We start from the raw sequence: 20,712 nt of genomic DNA on the forward strand, positions 1-20,712 counted from the left end.
TTCTAAAGGCATTTAGTGGTCTATTTGTGCCTGACTTTTAAAGTGAATTATATCTAAATGTTGATCTTGTGCTGTGTATACCCAGACTGGTCAAACACAATCCCACTATGAAAGCTGACCTTGAGCCATACTAAAATAAATAATAGGGCTAGCCCACAATGGCACAGCAGACAAAGTTCTTGCCTGCCATGCTGGAAACCCAGGTTTGATTCCCAGCGCCTGTCTATGTAAAAAAAAAAAAAAAAAAAAAAAAAAAAAAAAAAAAAAAAACAATAATAGCTCTTGTTTTACAAAGACCTTACTATGTGAAAAGGGAAGTCATATATAAAAGTAGGAAATTATAAAAAGATATTCATTTGACAAATATTAAGAAGCTACCCTGTAAAAAAGCATATGATCAATCAGAGATGTAAAAGAAATAATTCCCTCTTTCAAAGTTCCTACAGTATATTAGAAGACATAAAAAATGGATGCAAGCAGCTAGAAGTAAAGACCTAAAACTGTAGAATCTTAATCCATGTCAAACTCTGAAATATATTCTACAACTAATTGTGGTGCCGTGCTTTGAAATTTATTGCTTTTTCGTGTATGTGTTATTTCTCACAAATAAAAGAAAGAAAAATTCAACTGTGTTGATGAAAAATATAATCCTATATTCTAGAGTAGCTAGAAGGAAAAATCTTAGAGAATCGTGGGGTGGCCCATGACAAACTCTGAGATCTGTCCTGGAATGTCTTGTTGAGGGGTGCTTTGAAAACTATTGCTTTTTTATTTCTTTGCTTTGTTTATGTGTTATACTATACAATAAAAATGTTTTTAAATAAATGGATGCAAATACCAAACCACCAGGCAAATAAATGGGGCCAAATGTGGGCTAGAGGATTGCAGACAGCAGAAATGGATAGATGACTGCAAGATCTACATGCAGGAATGTTAAAAATAGCCAGTGGCTCCGCAGATAAACTTATAACCCTCCCCAGGATGTAAGGCATAACTTTCAGGGATGTAAGTCTCCCTGGCAACATGGGACATGACTCCCAGGAATGAGCCAAGTCCTGACATCATGGGATTGAAAAAGCTTGTTTGACCAAAAGGGGGAAAGGAAATGTAACAAAATAGAATTTCAGTGGCTAAGAGATTGCAAATAGAGTCAAGTGGTCATTCTGAAGGTTAATCTTATACACGCTTAGCTAGATATTGCAAATTGCCGTGGTATGCCAAGCCCCAACCAACAGTATTCCTATAAACACTAAAGAAAACCCAGGGCTCTATCTAAGATCTATAAAGGTTTTACTTATTAAGTTTATTTTTCAGAAACTTAAAACCTCTACTTTGTTCCCATGCCAGATAAGTCCTGAAATTTAGAGATACCAGCCTCTTCCAGAATATTAATCAGTTGTATTCCCCTACCCCAAAATGTCAACACACCTTTTCAACAAGAATAAGGCAGGATGATCACTGATCAAATATCCCTGAAGACTGAGAGAACAAGAAAATGAGAAGGAGTAACAGAGAAGTTAGAATATAACAAATGATTATAACTACTGAATCATTAAATAGATATTTGTTTTTAGTCCTTGCACATTTGAACAGCCAGAAGGAAATACCTTGTGGAACTGTAACCCATACTATATTTTGAAATTTGCTCTATAACTACTTGTTAAACTGTACTTTGAAATGTATTGCTTTTCTCTATATATTTTCTATATCTCACAATAAAAAGAAAGAAAAAAAATAGCCAATGGATCATGAGCACTTTGAGGAGACTCAGAAATCCTCAAATTTGCAAATACTCACATGGCATTTATTTCTCTTGATGGAATTGTATTTTATAGCAAAAAAAGTTCCTCATTTTTTAAATGTTCTGACCTTCACTCCCATCAAGAGTAGAGTCGGTTTTCTTTACAAGACTTTATTTTTTTTCACAAAGAAACCATTTCTGTCCCTTCATAAAAGTTTTTTTTTTAAACTACCAAAAGCTCTTATGAAATTTAAAGGCTCCATATGGTTCCTAGGCTAGATAAGCCCTGAAACCCAGATGTACCAGTGTCTCTCCAAGAACATCAACCAGTTTCCTTCCTTTACTCCATAATGTCTACACCCCTCTTCAGCCTGAAGAAGTTACAATGGTCATTGCCCAGATGTCCTTGAAGATTGAGAGGATAATCAAATGAGGGGGAGGAAACATAACTGAGAAATTAGGATTTAACAAATGACCATGACTGCTGACTTATTATATAGATATTTCTTTTTAGTTCAAGTGTATTAGGACAGCCAGAAAGAAATACCTGAAATTGTTGAACTGTAATCCAGTGCCCTTGATCCTTGGTAATGATTGCATAACTATATTGCCTTTATCTTGTGAACATGTGATTGTAAAAACCCTGTGAATGACACTCCCTTTATCCAGTATATGGGTAGGTAAGTAATAAAATAAAGACATGCATTAAAAATAATAAAAATAGCAATAGGTTGGGGATACGGGGGGAATACTGCTATGTAAACTATGGATAATGGTCAAAATTACTACTTTAGTAATTGTTCATCAATTGTAATAAATGTTACTACTGTTAAAAAACAGGAGAATTACCAAAAAAAAGTGTTATCATCAATTATAACAAGTTTTCCTCACCAATGCAAGTGTTGGTGCTGGAGAAGTGTATAGGAATTCTGTATTTTATGCATGAGTGTTCTGTCAATCCACAACTTCTATAATATTAAAAAAAAATGTATTAAGCCCCATGTGGTACTAGGAACATAATAATCATTCATCTTTAGTGACTGCTGAATAGAAGTCAGAGTTAAAACAATTAGATAGGAATAAAGTGGTACAAAATATCAATATTTCCATTCAGGATATAAACCATAATTACAGCAAAAAATAGCAACACCAATTGAGGGTTTACCATGTACCAAGCATGGTTCTTAAGGATTAAATGCATTAATGCATTAATTTAATTTGCATAATCACCCCATGAGTACTGTTATTATCCCCATTTTACAGATGAGGAAATTGAGGCACAGTGGTGTTAAATAACTTTCCAAGCTCACACCACTAGAAGGTATCAGAATGAGGGCTTAACTCAGGAAGTTGGACTCCACAGACAACATTCTTAACCAGTACACATAATAAACTGAGGAGAAATAGCCAGCTAAATTGGAGGCAAGTTTAAAAGAGGGGGAGGCACCTTTCAAAAATCATAAAAGAATAAATAATACCCAGAAATGGCATCATTTCTTAAGACAGAAGTACTTGTATCTATCCGAATGCAGCAAGAATTAGGGAAGAAACATCAGGTGTCAATTTTTATTATACTTCTATTCAATATTAAAATTCAAACTCCCCAAAATTGATCTTCTATAACTTATTATTCTAGCCTTACTCTCTGCTATGCTCCTCTTACACTTTCAAATCCTTCTCTTCAGGTATCCCAAACTACCAGCTGTTGTCTGTACGAGGCCTTTGATTTTCTACCCTCAGGCTGCTTCTGCTGCAGGTGCCTCACTTCAATGAAATCTAACTCATCCTATCAGGTCCAGCTTCTCTGATGACTTATTCCTGCTGGAAGTAATCTCTCCTCCCTAAACACTCCTAGGACCTTGCCTTATAATGAGGCAACTTTAAATCTGCTCTCCACCAGCTCCGATGAGACTAAATCTGTGTTAAATTCATCTGTGTGTTAACCGAGTTCGACTCAGTGGCTGACGCACAGCACATGTTAAATACTCATTCACTGAATTATGCAAGGGGGAGATGATTAAAATAAGCATTTAAAGCCATAGTTCACTGTTCTAGTTTGCTAGCTGCTGGAATGCAACACACCAGAGACAGATTGGCTGTTAATAAAAGGGGATTTATTTCATTAGCTCTTCAGAGGAAAGGCAGCTAACTTTCAACTGAGGTTCTTTCTTACATGGGAAGGCACAGGGTGATCTCTGCTGGCTTTTTCTCCAGGCCTCTGGGTTCCAACAACTTTCCCCAGGGTGATTTCCTTCTGCATCTCCAAAGGCCTGGGCTGAGCTGCGAGTGCTGAGATGAGGTATGCTGAGCTGCTTGGGCTGTGCTACAGAGTCTCTCATTTAAGCACCAGCCAATTAAATCAAACATCATTCATGGAGCAGGCACACCTCCTAGCCGACTGCAGATGAAATGAGCACCAGATGAAGTTCATGTACCATGGGCTCATGTCCACAGCAACAGAACCAGGCTTCTTTACCTGGCCAAGTTGAAAACTGAATCTAACTATCAGATTCACAAACTGGTTCCAAGGGACTCTGGGGCACCATGGCTAACTCAGAAGAGTGGCAGAGTATAATTTAAAATTTCAAGGGAAACATTGTTTTAGCTTCCTAGGCTGCTCAGAGCAAATGCTACAAAATGAGTCAGGTTAAACCATGGGAATTTATTCACTTATGATTTGAGGCTGGCAAGATGTCCAGTCAAGGCATCATCAAGGTGATGCTTTCTTCCCGAAGACAGGCTGCAGCAACCTTGGCTCCTCTGTCACATGGCAAGGCCCATGGTGACATCCCCTGGTCTCTCTTTTCTCCTCCTGGTTTCACTGATTTCAGCCTCTTGCTTCCATGGCATTCTCTCTCTGTGTCTGAATTCCAGCTGCTTGCAAACTAACACCGACACATACAACTAAAAAGGCATGCTTAAGATCACTGTATTGCACAAGTGGCACCCCACTTGTGATCCCTTTTATGTATCAAGTATCATAGATTTCTTAAATCCAGAATATTGAGATCAACTATTATTTGAAAGGACAATAAAACAATGCAAGAAAATGGTATGGAGATATAAAATTATTTTGTGAGTTAAAAGTTAGACTATTTTTTCACTTGCATCATCATGTATTCAATCATGATGGCATGCATGGTGATGGGGTGATAATAACACATTCACATTCACGCGTATTCTTTAAAGATCCTTAATATACCATGAAGACTTTACATAACTAAATATGCTATTTTATAAGCATTATAAAAATATTTTGTCAATGCAAAACAATAAAAAAATCATTTCAAATTAACATTTATACCATAATTCAATAAGTTATTTATTACAATAAAATATTGTAAAACAAGTAGATCTGTAAACATTATATGAATGTAGCCAGGTTTCTAACTATAAAAGAAAACTATTTGATTTTTGACAACTTTCACTGAATTCTTAAATTTCTTGAAATTCCTTTCTTCAATTGGGCTAACACAAAAAAGAAAGTCGCAAATTCAGCTAATGAGAAAAGTCAGCTAATGAGAAAATCACAAAATACTACTAATATGCAAGTGGTTTAAAACACACACACACACACACACAACTTATTCAGGCACACTGTGTTTCATGTTCTCACTTTTCCAAATGTCTCTAATTTCTTGGATATATTCCCTATAGACTATTTTATGGTAAGAATTAGTAGAGAACTTGAATTATAACTTATAATGAGGCAAATATTGATACCAAAATTCTTACAGGAATCCTATCAATCTATCCACTTCCCTTCAGGAGTTATTTCCTGCTTGAGGTCTTAAAACATTAAAGTTCTTCTTAAAGCAGGCAAAATGAACCATTTCACTGCAGATATCTCCAACAAGGAGTCAGGGTAAAGTTTGATTAATTAGGATTTAATTCTTCTAGGACCCTAACACCTGGGATATTAGCTGGAATATGGACGTTAAAACAATCAGACTATAAAAGACTCTGGGATTACAAATCTTTTATCCAGCACTACTTTTTCTTTAGTCGCCTTGAATTGTCTGTTTAAATCTTATTTTGTTTAACTTGTTCTGTGTCTTACAAGCCCAATTTAATATCAGGTCTTTGAAGACCAGATCCTTCTTTTCTATTTCTTCCCTGGCGGTAAGCATCCTAGCAACATGTTCATCAAATAATGTGATTTTTAAACCAGAACTGCTGGATTGGCAGGAATTTGGGGATGTTGTTGGACATGTCTTTAAAGAATGGTTTGAGCAAAGAGTATACAGAGCCACCCTCGCCAGTGCCCTTGGTGAAAAGTTCATGGTATTACATTTGTGTTTGACTACAAAGAATATAGCTGAAGGTTAAGTCCAGAGACAAGTGAATCTACTATATGCTATCTTTTAAAGGCTATTTTAGTTTATCGATTCTTTCATGTCATCATGTATGGCATATTACAACAAATTATGCTAATCTTATATTTAGCACCATTTGGCCACCAATTGTTAGAAAATATTCGCTTAAACAAAAATAACAAGGCAATTCTTACACATCTTGCTTTACATCCTTATTTGTTCGTTTTTGCACTTAAACTCTATAAATTTTATTTTTAAAATAAGGCATAACATCAACACTGTTCAGCAAATCAATAGTCAATATAATCAAAATAAACAAACACCAAATTAAAATTACATATATGTCTGTAGGCAAGAAACAAGTATGTTTTGGGTCCCAATATTTTTAACATATTATGTTTTTCCAAATAATGGCTAAGAAAATATTATGTATGAAATATACAGAAATGTAGTTTTAATTTTCTTTTAAGATTGCAGGAAGAGTTTTTGCCAATTCTTTAAATCTTTGAATTCACAATCATTAATATAATATTCATAATGATAGTCCTGAGATAGAGGATGTAAAAATGCCTAATGGTCTGAATGACTGCCAAATTGTTGCTACTGTTACCAACAGAAGCTACATGACAGTTATAGAGGACTTTAAGACTCCTGGAGTTTTTAACAAAACAAAAGTTTTAAAGATAAAAGTACAAAAGAAGACATAAAACAGGACATCAATAAATCTGGAGAACAACATATAACCAAGCCAACAAAATTTAATTAAAAAAAAATTCAAAATATCAGCATTGCTGAAAATTTTTACAGTTAATATTAGATCAAACTTTAAATGACAGTATGTATCATTTTAACTTTGGAACTGTCTTTAGAAACTTGAGGCCACCACTCAGAGGAGGTCTCCCAGTCAAATTATTCACATTCCTTGGAAAGAGTGAACAGGTATCAGTTGTGCCCAGTGACATGGGACACTTCCTGCAGTAGCCCAGACATTATTATTTTTTTTTAATTTCTGCATTGTTTTGCATTCAAAAGTGGGTTCAGATGAAGCACTATCTGTAAACAGTCTTGGTTATAAATTCAAAAGTATGAGTTTTATGTTGACTTAACGGTTTAGCCATCTGATCTAAGCCAGAGGAATCAGATAGGAAGTCATACTGAAGGCACGCTAGAGCAATACCCCCAAGAGTTCCTGAATGCTTTTGAAAAATACAAAACCATTTACTCTGATGGTTACTCTGAGAGCTCATCATACGATTTACAAAGGTTTTGCCATGGCTTATATTGGAGTCGCAAAAATTACAGCGAACCAATATAGAAAAGCGACTTGAAGAATAAAATTTTTTATTTTGGAGTGATACTCAAGGCACTTGTGAACTCCCAGATACACCTTAAGTCCTTCAAAGCTATACTGATGTGTGATCTTTTCTGTTGCTCTGTTTCTTTTGCTTGTAAAAGGCTTTTGATTTGCATTAAGATATACCTGGATTTGACTTTATTTGCATTAGATTTACTTGTACTAGCTATAGTTGCATGAGGTTTACTGGCTGTGCGTGAGGTTTCCTTGTCTTAGATTTACTTGCACTAGATTTTGTGAAACTTTAAGCAGTGGTATTTTTAGACTTTGGACGTGAGACCTGAAGAGTAGAAGGTCCTGGAGTACTACTGGATATATAATTCATAATCTTGATTGAAGAGGTCCAATTGAAGCTTACATAGTAATTTTTGTTCCAGGAGGTAATTCTTTCAGTGTTTTAGGCTTTACAAATACCCAGCACTGTATCTGGTGATCCATTTTCTCCTTGCATGTCAGACACTGCAGTCTGCATTTTGAACAATGGTGTATTAATTTTTTTCTGATGCTTCATGTAATGAGTTATGGAAGGTGTTGCCATTTCACTGACTTTGAGTCAATACGGACATCGCAACTCCTTAGTGTTTTGTGGGATGCTCTAAAATGAGTTTCTACATCAGAAAACGTTGGTGATCTCTACTGCAAAGCCTGGCAGATACATGCCATTTCACCAGGATTATCGACATTCTTCATGTTGTAAGGAAAATCTTCTGATTCAAATGAAATTCATGTATTTTACATGCAGTAGAAAATGTATGGTGTGTGTCTACTTTTAAAGTAACACTGGAGCTGGAAAGATATTGATAAGGATACCTGTGGTAACAGTGCTGATGTGGATTTCTCAGTTTTTGCTGTTCTTTCTCTCAAGTTCCAAATGGTGGTTCATGTGGTTCATAAACCTAATATCATTTTTAAGAAATTATAGGCAACTGCAGCATTTAAAAGTTGTGTAAGTCTTCTGTTCTTCCTCGACATCTCCTTCATGTCTTCCATAATAAATTCACTACCTAACATGATTAATATTCCCTTCTCTGAAACAGTCGTATTTTTATTTTCAGTATTTGAAGGTTCTGTCGCATCCTTTATCCCTTTGAGGATGAGCTGGAGTTATAATTCTGTTCAAAACATTTGTACTCTCTGGTTCTCAGCTGGATAGCTCTCCAACAAAGACCAGCTCATCATTGTCTTCCTCTTCAATTTACTTATTCTACTTGCCTCTGCCATGGTTCCAACTGTGAGGCCATGGAACATTCACATTCCATGAAGATTTCTGCCATTTTTTTAAATTAGTTTTGGTTGAAAAGGGCTGTTACCATCCATCAAGTGCAGACTTGACTTTCTATAAATTGTCACCATGGGGCTCCTAACAAGGTAGCAAGTTAGGTCTCAGCTTTCATTCTGTGACTGGGATTCTGAGGAGGAGGAAGAGGAAAAGAAGGAGCACAGAAACCCAACGCAGGCATCTACAGCAGGAGGGTGGCCACAGCAGCTCTCAGCACTGCATCTTATAGCCTCTTTTTAAAAAAACTAAAGAATCATTTCCTAATTTACAATTTGGTAGAAATGGATATGGTTATATGTAGTGTAACTTCAATGATTGATTTTATATTTTGAAATAATCTATACCCACTGACTAGCGACCCTTTTTCATCTGAACACTGCACTCGTCAAAACACAAAAAGATCTTTTTCATAGGTCATAAATTAAAATCTGAATAAAATATGAATGCCCCCAAGATTCCACCCTGAAACTGTTTTTCTATTGTGGAGAGTCCCTCTTATCACAGACCTTTACATACGACTTCTAAACAAATTACTATGCCTAGTTTGAACCCATCTCACAAATTACAGATTTGCCTATCAAAAGTTTGCATCTTTAGATCCTCCTCTCTCTTTCTCTTTTAAGCTTATCTCCAAGTCCGATTTTAGTATTTTTATGCATGGCACTGTAATTTTTCTATTCACTGAGGCCAAATGTTCACAAATTCGTCTTTCATCAGTTGCCGAATCCTCCTGATTACAATTTGATAATGTTCCTTTCAAACCTCTACTTTTTCTGCATGTCTTACTTTGAGCTCCTAAGTGATTCTCTTGTCTCCATCACTGCTGCAACGCTGAACACAGAGTGATGCTCAACCTGAGGAAACTATAATAAACAACTTCGAAATAACTCAGTGTTGAAGGGGGCCATGTGCCAAAGCATTTACATCTTAAAAACCATAGTCTTTCCCTTAAAAATGTAACCCAAAGAAGCACTTGCACTTAAGCCTGAAAATAATTGATCCTTTTGGGTAGATTAGCTATAGTCCCAATTCATATCAAGTTTCAATTCATCCAGTACCATCCTGATGCTAAGAAGGAGGATCTCATTTCAAAATAGGATTACTTGATTGATAACTAGAAATGACACTGCCATTATGAGCAGGTATAAAAACTTCTCACATAGTGACAATCAGCAAATACTTTCTTCTCAGATTTTAGGAGACGATCATAATACCATACCTTCTTTCTCACCTCTCACCAGGTATAAATCATATCCACACAATTTATAACAATGCCAATGTATCACCTTGATGACATCTCATTTATAGGCAAAGTATAAAATCATAGTTCATTAGAGTTGCTCCTCTGTTAGGTTCAAATACTCAATTTCTTTCCTCATGGGGTAGATAGTCAACAAAATTCCATCGGTGTTAGCATCTATTTTCCCATTTGGACATTAGTATATTTAATGATGAAATCTCCATTTGCTTAATATTATTTTTATTATTTTGACATTAAAATCCCATTAGAAGAAATTCTACTTGCCGTTATGGTCCTTTGTGGGCCACTGTAACTGTTTTTGAAGGATTTTAATACTATTGAACCGATCTAGACCCTAGAACAACCCCTCCTCTCAATTTAAAATTATGTTTAATGCCTACAGCTGATGTTTAGAATGTACATTGCTGACTATCTTTCAGAGCCTGATGAATGAGAATGAAGTGGTGAGTGACTCACCAGGAGCATTCATTAAGCACAATGCTATAATGAAGGTATCACAAATTTAAAACGGTAAACTCACTGGTGTGGGAAATGTTGCAATATTATTTTCGTAGTAAGATGTCATGCATTTTTGGCTATTGTAATTTGGGATCAGAAGATCATTTTTATCTTAGAATGACCAAAAAAAATTGGGGTTTGTAAAATCTCTCAAAAAACGAAGCTGTTTTGCAAAGGGTTTTTTCATCTTTGAAATGACTTCTCTGACAAAAACTAACACACTACTTTGTGACTAAGATAAGACTAGAACCCAGGCCTTCAGTGCCCATTCCGCCATCCCAGAAGGTCTTCCCCTCAGCACCAAGGTTCAGTGCACCATCTCAATAACCACTCTACAAAAAGGGAAGTATTCTAACAGATACACACTATGTTTCACAAGCAAAGACGGCTTCACAGATTTAACCTGATATGAATCAAAATATCACGTTGCAATGCCTCAAAATCTTCAAGGAGGCATAAAAATTCAAAAGCAAAGCATGGGGGGTGCAAGAGTAGTTCAGAGGTAGGATTCTTGCCTGCCACATGGAGACCTGGGTTTGATTCCTGTCCATGCCTTTCCCCAAAAAAACAACAAACAAGCAAAATAACTAAACAAAATACAACAAAGAAACAAACAAAAATTCAACAAATGGTGCTGCCATAACGGGATACTCACATGGAAAAATAATGAAATGTAACCGTGCCATATTGCATACAAAATAAACAAATAAAGCATGCTAAGATACATACACAAAATAAACTGGCAATAATTTCAACAAGGAGCTCCAAGTTTGCCTTATTGGGGAAAGATACTTTACTATATCCTAGGTGTCAGAATCTGGGGTTTTGACTGAAGTTCTAGAACCACATGCCCTCTATGGAGAATAACTTAGTCATACACTTGCATGCAGAATGGGCTACCTGCCAGATAAGAATCACGTGTCAATTTAAGTTGACATGAGAGGAGATATTCTTCAGGACAATTTTCAAGGGGAAGAATGATCTCAATTTCCAAAGCCTTGAGATGGGCTGGGAAGGAGCAGGAGGAAAGCTAGTAAGCCTCGGCTCATATCTGCTCTGATATTCTAGACATCTACAAAGCTTTGGGGCAGAAGAGGCGAAGCAATGCGGGCAGGTGCCATCTTATGATTGACAAGGTCAAGCATTTTGACAAACCAGTCATAGATAACAGCTCCTAACACAAGTCATAAATCATGAATCTTTTTAAGATAGCTTTATTGAGATTATAATTCACAGACTACACAATTCACCCATTGAAAGTGTATAATAGCTTTCTAATATATTCAGAGTGCTGCAACCATCACCACAATCAAATTTAGACATTTTCATCATTATAAAAAAAAAAAAAAAAACCTCTAAGTGTAAACACAAAGAATGAACTCTAATGTAAACAAACTATGGACTTTGGTTACTGGTAATATATCAACATTAATCAATTGTAACAAATGTACCATAGTAATGCCAAAATAATAACAGCATAAATTATGTGTGTGGTTATATAAGAATTTTCCATATTTTGTGTAATTTTTCTGTAAATCTAAAACTGCTCTAAAAATAAAGTTTTAAAAAAAAGAAACCCCATAGCCATTAATGGCCATGCCCCATTCCCCCTAATCCATCCTCCAGTTCGAGGCAACATGTAATCTACTTTCTATCACTATGTGTTTGCCTATTCTAGACATTTAATATAAATGGAATCATAATATCTGGTCTTTCTTATCTGGCTTCTTTGACTTAACATTCTCAAGTTCAATCTATGTTGTAGCATATATCAGTATTTTATTTCTTATAATTGCCAAATAATATTCCATGTGTAGACATACCACATTTTACTCATCCATTCATCAGTTGATGGACACGTGGGTTATTTCCACTTTGGGGATATTACAAACAAAATTGCTATGAACATTCATGTACAGTACAAGCTTTTGTGTGGGCATATGTTGTCACATCTCTTGAGTAGACACCTAGTAATGGAATACTTGGGTTAGATGGCCACTCCATGGTTAACATTTGGAGGCCCTATCAAACTGTTTTCCAAAGCTGCTGCACAATTTTACATCCCCAACAGAAACATAAGAGGGTTTCAATTTCTAGACATTTTGCCAACACTTGTTACAATGTGTCTTTTTTATTATAGCCTCCTGGTGGATATGAAATGGTATCTCATTGTGGTTTTTATTTGCATTTCCCTTATAGCTAACAGCATTGAACATCTTTACATGTGCTTATTGAACATTTGCATATCTTTGAAGAAATGTCTATTTAAGTCCTTTGTCTACTTTTTTTCGGGTTATTAGTCCTTTGATTATTGAGATGTTAAGAGTTCTTTATGGATTCTTGATAAATGTCCTTTTTAGTTACATGATTTATATAAATATATTTTTTCTCCCACTATAGGTTTTCTTTCCACTTTAATGATGGTTTACTTTGAAGCACAGAAGTTTTTAATTTTGATGAAGTACAATTATCTATATAAGTCATGGATGTTGATCCATGCTTCCAAGTTCTCAAATTATAATTTAAGGTTATGGCAAGATCTTGAGCCTAAAAAAAAAAAAAGAAAAATTCATTCTGTTGGTGGGTATGCTTTAAAGTTTATTATTAAACCCCTTAATGTAGGTAGAATTTGCTTTGTTCACTTGCATCCTAGCTTAAAAATATTGTGCATTATTTAAGCATCGCAATTTAATATTTTCTTGGAAAAGATATAATTAAAAAGTCAAGACACTTTTGGGGTCTGATATATGTTAGAAAAGTACATTATATACCTCAGGTGTGTTTTAAGCCCAAATAAGACCGTGTTACATACTAGAATTTTTGCACAACATAAGTATATAGTATCACTAATTTAATTGATAATTAAGACATTTTTCATCCACTAAATTTTAAAAGCATTCTATTAAAGAAGTCACATAGTTATAAGGACACAGAACTCAGGTGTTCCCATTTCTTAGACAGTTACATGAAGTTCTTCCTGATTTGAAAAAATTCAAAGAAAAATATACTTTAACTTGCAGCACTTTTCCAACAAATAGCATTTAAAAACCTAAACTAACACACATTTACTTCAATCCATAAAATGGGCACATTCTCTTCCTTCACAGAAGAAATGCATCCAAGGTCAAACGAATGGCATGTGATAGAATCAGGATAAGAACTCTGTATATAGCCTTACCAGACGTGTGCTGGTAAATGTTCAACAATTTCCTTCAGAGGATAAATGTAGTGTAGAGTTACCATATAAATAACTATAGCACACTAACTGCTTTAAAAATGTAGGCAGTTAATATTAATATACAAAAAATTAATAAAATACACAATATTCTTTATTGTAAGTTCAATAGACCTATAACTTCAGTGCAACTTGATATTTCTTGCAAACCCACCATCAGTTTTTATAATTCTATCACGAACAATTGTGTCATACTATCGGACTATGAATAAATGCCCAATTACTATCTGATTCAGCAAAGAAGTGAACACTGTCACTGACAAATGAGTGTAACTCCAACATGAATGCTGGCTGATATTTTTGTTTAGATTAATGAATAAGATAAAAGAGAAAAAATGAACAAAAATGCCAGATTTTCACTCGTGTCAATGAGGTGAGAAATTTATCTGCAGGAGCAGATAATAGTTTTTGAATATTCAAAAGAACATTTCCTCAATTTGGGGAACGGCTGTTCACAGTACGATGGTGACAGTCACAGCACAGTTTTTAAATTTAATGTTCATTAATAATATAGTCACCATCACTTTAACTCTGAACAATAAGCAAAACAATAAATCAGGTCCTGATTTTAAACATTTGCTGATTTCCGTGCTGGGAATACTTCCACCATGGCTGATTTCAAGCTAGTAACATGATGTCATTGGACAGGAAGCTGGGAAGAGATGTGCAGTGGTGCACTGTTAAATAGCACTTCCCTACAGATACAAATGAAGCAAAGCACTTCTTGAGCACAGACAATAGTAAATAATTAGGATATGCACTGTGTGTATTTGTTACCTCTGTAATGCAATTTATTTGACTATAAACGTATACCACTGATTTTTATTTTTGAATTGGCAAAAAATATTCCTAAAGATTTAACTGTTGGCTCTCACTAGCCAGTCTGATTTCATTCTAGCACACAGTTCTGTCCACTCCACACCAGTCAGTTCTGTCCACCTCACAGAATTTTATCACTAGGTTCATGCAAGTGTTTTAAAGTTTAAAAGGTTTTTCCTTTCTTATTGACCCCATATTTTACAGAAACAGGAAGCACACTAGAGCATTCAATTGTTCAGGTTCATTGTCTGATCATCCTAACCGATTATCTTCTATGGGTGCATAATCTGGTGCTTAGTCTTTTAACAGTGAATACCGGCGTGGAGAACAGCTCCAAAAAGAACCTAACAAAGTTAAAGCTATCTTGTCATGGAACACTAACAAATAAAAGTGGCATAAGCAGGGATGTATGCTGGTGGAGAGGCAGGCTCTGGAAGTATCATGGGTTACTGAGAGCTCATCACTTTTTGATTGAGTAACCCCAGGTCACTCAGCCTCACTATGTCACAACTTCCCCTTCCTGTCAAAGAGGAAGAAAAATTCTGCCCATCTCAAAATTTCTTATGTAATTAAATGAGTTAATAAATTAAAACTATTAGTAAAGTGTTGGTTGGTGAGGAGAATGCAATGGCTGTTAGCTATCATTATTCTTACAATTAATTTACTGCTTACATTGGAATTACATTTTTAAAAAAGCCAGATCTTTTCCAAATTACAGTGTAAATGAAAACCACAATTCAGACTATCTGAAATCATCAAATTAAGATTAGAAACTCACAGAATATTTTTAAACAAAGGAACAAATGGGCAACTGTGTGTTTGTGTGTGTGTGTGTGTGAACACAGAGAGATTATAGTCTAAAGCAGATGAAGGAACTTGCATTGAAAGAAATATATCATCCTAGGCATAAGGAAAAATTATATTTTTATTGAATAGACTTTTCTTTGACCCCTCAATATGATGGAGTCATCATATTGTATAAACTATGAACAACAAACTCTCCTAGAAACCAGGATGTTTTAAAAGCATCTGTGATTAACAATCTTACATATACAAAGATGACTATTTCAGCAATCTTTAAAATGGGAAATAATCTAAATGTTCCTAATAAAACTCAGTATGGTGCATCCACATTTGGAATATCATACAGCTACTAAGAAGCACGACATAGATCAGTGACTTGGAAATGTATCTACAATAAATACCATGAAGTGACAAAAAGCATGCTGAACTACAAAATAGAACAACCTGATCTCATTTGTGAAAAAGGGTATATTTTTACAAGATATTTATACTATAAGGATAATGGGGAAAGGCTAAAAGAATATATACCATATGTTGCTATCTCTAGAGGAAGAAACCGCAGAAGTGAGACGTAAACTTTTACTCTTTATTTGCTTCTATGTTGTTTGAATAAAATCAGATCTAGAAATAATTCTCCTGGTAGCAAAAATACAGAGAGAGGAAAAAATAATATCCATAATATGTTAGTAGTGGGAAAATGTTACAAAATAATATGGTATGAGCTCATAGTTACCAAAAATATGTATTTATCCATTTTTATTTTTTTTTAATTTGGAAGATTTTACACTGAAATCCTAACAGTGGTTATCTCTGGTAGATGATACTATAAATGCTCCTCATTTTCTTTCATATACTATTCTGAATTGTCTGCAATGAGCATGTATTTTTTTAGTAATTAAAATATTTATACAATTAAAAATATTTAATTAAAAAATGGACATAAGAGTATCCTCCATACAACAAGCAGATACATTTGGAACTACAAAGAAAGATGCTTGCTTTACCTGAAAATTTACCTCAGAAGTTGGTTTAAAATGCAAGCTTTCTCAGTACTTTAATAATTTTAAAAATTCATTTCAGTTATGATTTCTCAGAAATCTATCATCTGTTTCCTCTCTCTCATTAAGTGTTTAAGATTCTATTCATGATACGTAACTTTATTCATGCCCCAATTTTTAATAAATAGCAAATTCCCTCCCTGGGAATACACTGTTTCTGAAACAAAAGCTGGTCATTATGCAAAATCCAAATTACTATCAAATCCCACAACTAGCTGCATTTAGCAAAAAGATTTTTGTTCTTGTTATGTATTAATATTTGCTGAGAACTTGCTGTGAACAAAGAAGCAAAAATGATGCACCAACTCTGTTTTAAGTTTGTGACAAAATTAGTTTTTCCATGAAAATGGCAATGTCAGGATGATTGATGAGTAAAGCGGTGATCTTTCTTTAAGAATTACGCCTTGTCCCCTTATCTTCTCGTGATGTGTTTGAGGGGGGAAATAAATAGAACATTCTCTCCCCCATGTCTGATTCTGAAGAAGGATAGAAATCTAAGCCTGGAGGTGAGCTCATGTGGGTGCACTGCTAAAGTTTAAAAACAATTCCCTTTTCCTGATGCTATACAGACAGTTCCATCTCAACTAAGATTAAAGTTCATGGCAATAAAAATAATTAGTGTATTATTTTTATCAGACAGTCCTTCCCAGTATATGCACCTGTCCTCTAAGCTCAGGACACTTCTTTGGTAGAGGAAAGTTCAATCTCCAATGCTTGAAGGTCAGGTTCAACTGAGAAGGGAAAGAAGGATCAAAGGCTCTGCTCTTGTACACTGCAGAGGTGGAGATTTGCCCATGAATGGGAATCTCAAGGCTTGGGGTATGGCCATGCTGGGAAGGGCCTCTGACCTCCCAGCTCATGGTCAGTCTGGCTGTGAACCTTATGATCTGACTCAGCAGTACAGTAGCAGGAGAAGGTTCTGTACTCAGTGAAGGATCAAAAGTGGAATTGAGTACAAATTGAAGCACACACTGTGCTGGTTTGAAAGTATTATGTACTCCAGAAAAGCCATGTTTTAATCCTGATCCAATCTGGGGGGGGGGGGGGCAGCCATTTCTTTTAATCCTAATTCAACATTGTGGGGGAGAAACTTTTGATTAAATTACCTACATGGAGATGAGACACACCCAATTGTGGATGTGAACTTTTGATTAGATGGAGATGTAACTCTGCCCATTCAGGGTGGGTCTTGATAAGTTTGCTGGGATGCTTTAAAAGAGGAAACATTTTGGAGGGAGAGAGAAATGACAGACCCAGCAGAAACTTTAGAGCAGAGCTGACACAGATGCAGACACTTGGATCACAGAGACATGGGTGTTTGGAGATGCTTGGAGCCCAGCAGACATCACCATGCGATGTTAAGCAAGCCAGAGCCTGGAGACAGCCAAGGGAGCCAAGACCCAGCCTGAGAGAAGCAAGGTGAGGAAGCCGTAGAGGAAGAGAGGCTGAAAGCAACAGAGGCCAGGAACAAGGGACCTGCAGATGCCAGCCATGTGACTTTCCAGCTGACAGAGGTGCTCCTGACCCATCGGCATTTCTTGAATTAAGGTATCTCTCCCAAGATGCCTAAGTCTGGACATTTTATAGTTTAGAACTGTAAACTTGCAACTTATTAAATTCCCCTTTTTAAAAGCCATTCCATTTCTGGGATATCGCATTCCCGTAGCTTACAAATTAATACACACACACCCCCAAGCCTAGGGACTGACAGGTCAGGGAAAAGACAAGAGAAGGCAGCAGAATGTCAAATTCTTAAAGAAATATTGGAGGCTTGGTACAGAACATCCCAAGGCTGAGTTCCTTAAGGACAGGATGTATGTCTTTTTTTTTTGTTTGTATGTATATGGTGGGGTCACATTTCATTATTTTTCCATATGAGTATCCCATTATTGCAGCACCGTTTGCTGAATATTTTTTGTTTTCTCTTGTTTGTTTGTTTGTTTTTTGGGGAGAGTGTATGGACCAGAAATTGAACCTGGTTCTCCCACATGGCAGGCAAGAATTCTACCACTGAACCACCCTCGCACCCCCTGTATGTCTTTTTAACTCTCATATTTCTTATGATTGAAACAGTGCCTGTCATGAAGTAAACATGCAAAAATATTTTTTCGAGACTATAATTTACGTTTCAAATGAACATCTGAACTTTGAGATATTGCCAATTGTATTAGAAATGATCATACTTGATTTATGATAGACTTTGAATAAAATTTTGCATTATGATGCAACTATGCTAAGTGAGAAAACAGTGTGTAGTAACATGAAAAAATCTCTAAGCCATGAGAGTAAGTAAAAAAGGAACTCACAAAACTTTATTAAAGCAAGGTTCCACTGGAAGATTCAGAGAAAGAGGGCTAGAAAGACGCATTTAAAAATGTACTGTTGCAAATTTCTGTGACTCATTTTCCATTGTTGGTTTTAAAAAAAATAGAGAAGTAAATCTAGATTCAAGTTTGAAAATATTCCAAATAAAGTTGTATCCCTGAACACTCATACAGGTTTTAAAATTATTAGTTTAAAAATAGCTGTGTGTCACTACTTGAATTTATTGCAATGTGGAATATAACAAAAGCATCCATTCTATTGTATCCAAGATCTGGGTTTGTTTCCTCATACAAAGCCTAACTAATTTATAGTTTCCAAATTTTTCTATATAGCTTTATAAGCAAGTTATCTTTTCCAAATAATGCTTAAGGTTATGAAAATGTATACATCTGTGGTCAATTAAACTGAATTTTCATAAGTGATCTTTAGGGGGGAAATAATTGTTTCTCATGAAATTTAGCCAATCCTGCAAACCACTGGGACTTAGTTTTATACTTGTACTGACTGCAAAAATTTTAAATGTTATCTCTCTGACAAATTATTCACATCACCCGTGATTGTGCTGCCCTCTGAAAAAAATTTAATAAAATTTCCCAGATCCTTCAATGATATTAAGATCTTGAAATAATATTAAATTGCATCAATAAAAGAGAAATCTTTGGTTACCTATGCAATTTTAAATAAATCAAAATTCATAGAGAGAGAGAAAAAAAGATTCTAGGTCACCAACTATAGCTTTTACTATTTAAATTTTCTTTTTTTAAAGTTTGTATTAGGATTATAAAATTAATATTGCTATGCCTCACTTTAACATTTAAGGTTAATTATATTTTAAAGCACAGGTTAAAAGCTTTGAATAATATTGCCACCTAACTACATGAATATTTCGTATTAAAATACACATAAAAGCTACATAAAAATTAATAAGCAAAAGAAGCTTATGTATATTTATCTAAAAGGAGAAGACTGATCATTCAAAATTGGTCTTATCCTCTGAGTATTCTGCCCAGATAGCTAAGATTCTAGAATTCGCTCATCTGACAGATGTTGACTTCTGGTTTTAACATCCAACAAATGTTCCCAGTTTTTCAAGGAGTTAATTACCCTTAAAATTACATTACCTCCTGAAATATTAACTCTAAAATATTGGATTGTCACTCTGGATTAAAAGGTAGCCAAACTATAGTGACTCCTCCAGCACTTATACTCCTATCTTAATAAAGTAATTAAGCTTTTCTGAAAATGCTGTGACACTTTCTTCTCTACGATCAAACCCTCCCTGTATTCAGAAAATTAAAACTCCCAAAGTGTTTTTTTTTCATAAGAATCAAAAGTCTATAAAATTAGGATGCTAGAAAAAATGCAGTAAATGTAAGACTTGCCTGTTCACAAAGCTCTTGAAATGAGAAGTGCCATCACATCAAAAAGAAATCAACCTCCCTTAGACCACGATGAACAAGTAAACGTTTCCTGATGTGAGTTTACTGTAGCAGTCGCACGCCTTTTAGGATGGAGAGAAGCACATTTACAAAGAATGGTATAAAAACTGTCAATAAATTGCTTCTTAAGGAGATTTTGTTTTGTGGCTTAAAAAACTCTCATCAGTTGATGGAATAAAAGGACTGAGATCTGTCAAGTCCTTCCATGCCCATGACAATTCTTACTCAGGGTACTCAATGGCATATCCTTACAAAACTGTGATATACTATGCCTTGAAAGAGGATTACACTCTATTTGATATCATTCTTAACTGTAACAAATTACCAGGACCATTCAGTTTTGTCATAAGGAGCTGGTTTCTGATTTCCCCTCACCAAGTCTGAAGGCCTCTGCTGTTAGCAGAAATTGGTCTTCTGAAAGAAGTAACAAAAGACAGTCTCAGAGCCTCAGTGGAAAGGAATACAGCAGGGAACCCTTGAGGAATCCGTGGGTGTAGATTTCCCAGTTTCAGTAGATGCTGCTCAGGGAGATAGCTGTCAACCTGTACCAAGGACAAGCGAGGATTTCAGGACACTTTCAGTT

At 35.3% G+C, this 20,712-nt stretch overlaps 1 protein-coding gene and 1 pseudogene across 1 annotated transcript in view; both read right to left on the reverse strand.

Moving 5' to 3' along the window:
• DLGAP2 (DLG associated protein 2) overlaps positions 1-20,712 on the reverse strand; it is a 1,049,558-nt gene that overhangs the window by 744,396 nt on the left and 284,450 nt on the right. The gene's annotated exons all lie outside the window — the stretch shown is intronic.
• Positions 6,971-7,949, reverse strand: LOC143676715 (zinc finger protein 280C pseudogene; annotated as a pseudogene).

This window comes from Tamandua tetradactyla, chromosome 3 (genome assembly GCF_023851605.1).
Source record: "Tamandua tetradactyla isolate mTamTet1 chromosome 3, mTamTet1.pri, whole genome shotgun sequence".
NCBI lineage: Eukaryota > Metazoa > Chordata > Mammalia > Pilosa > Myrmecophagidae > Tamandua > Tamandua tetradactyla.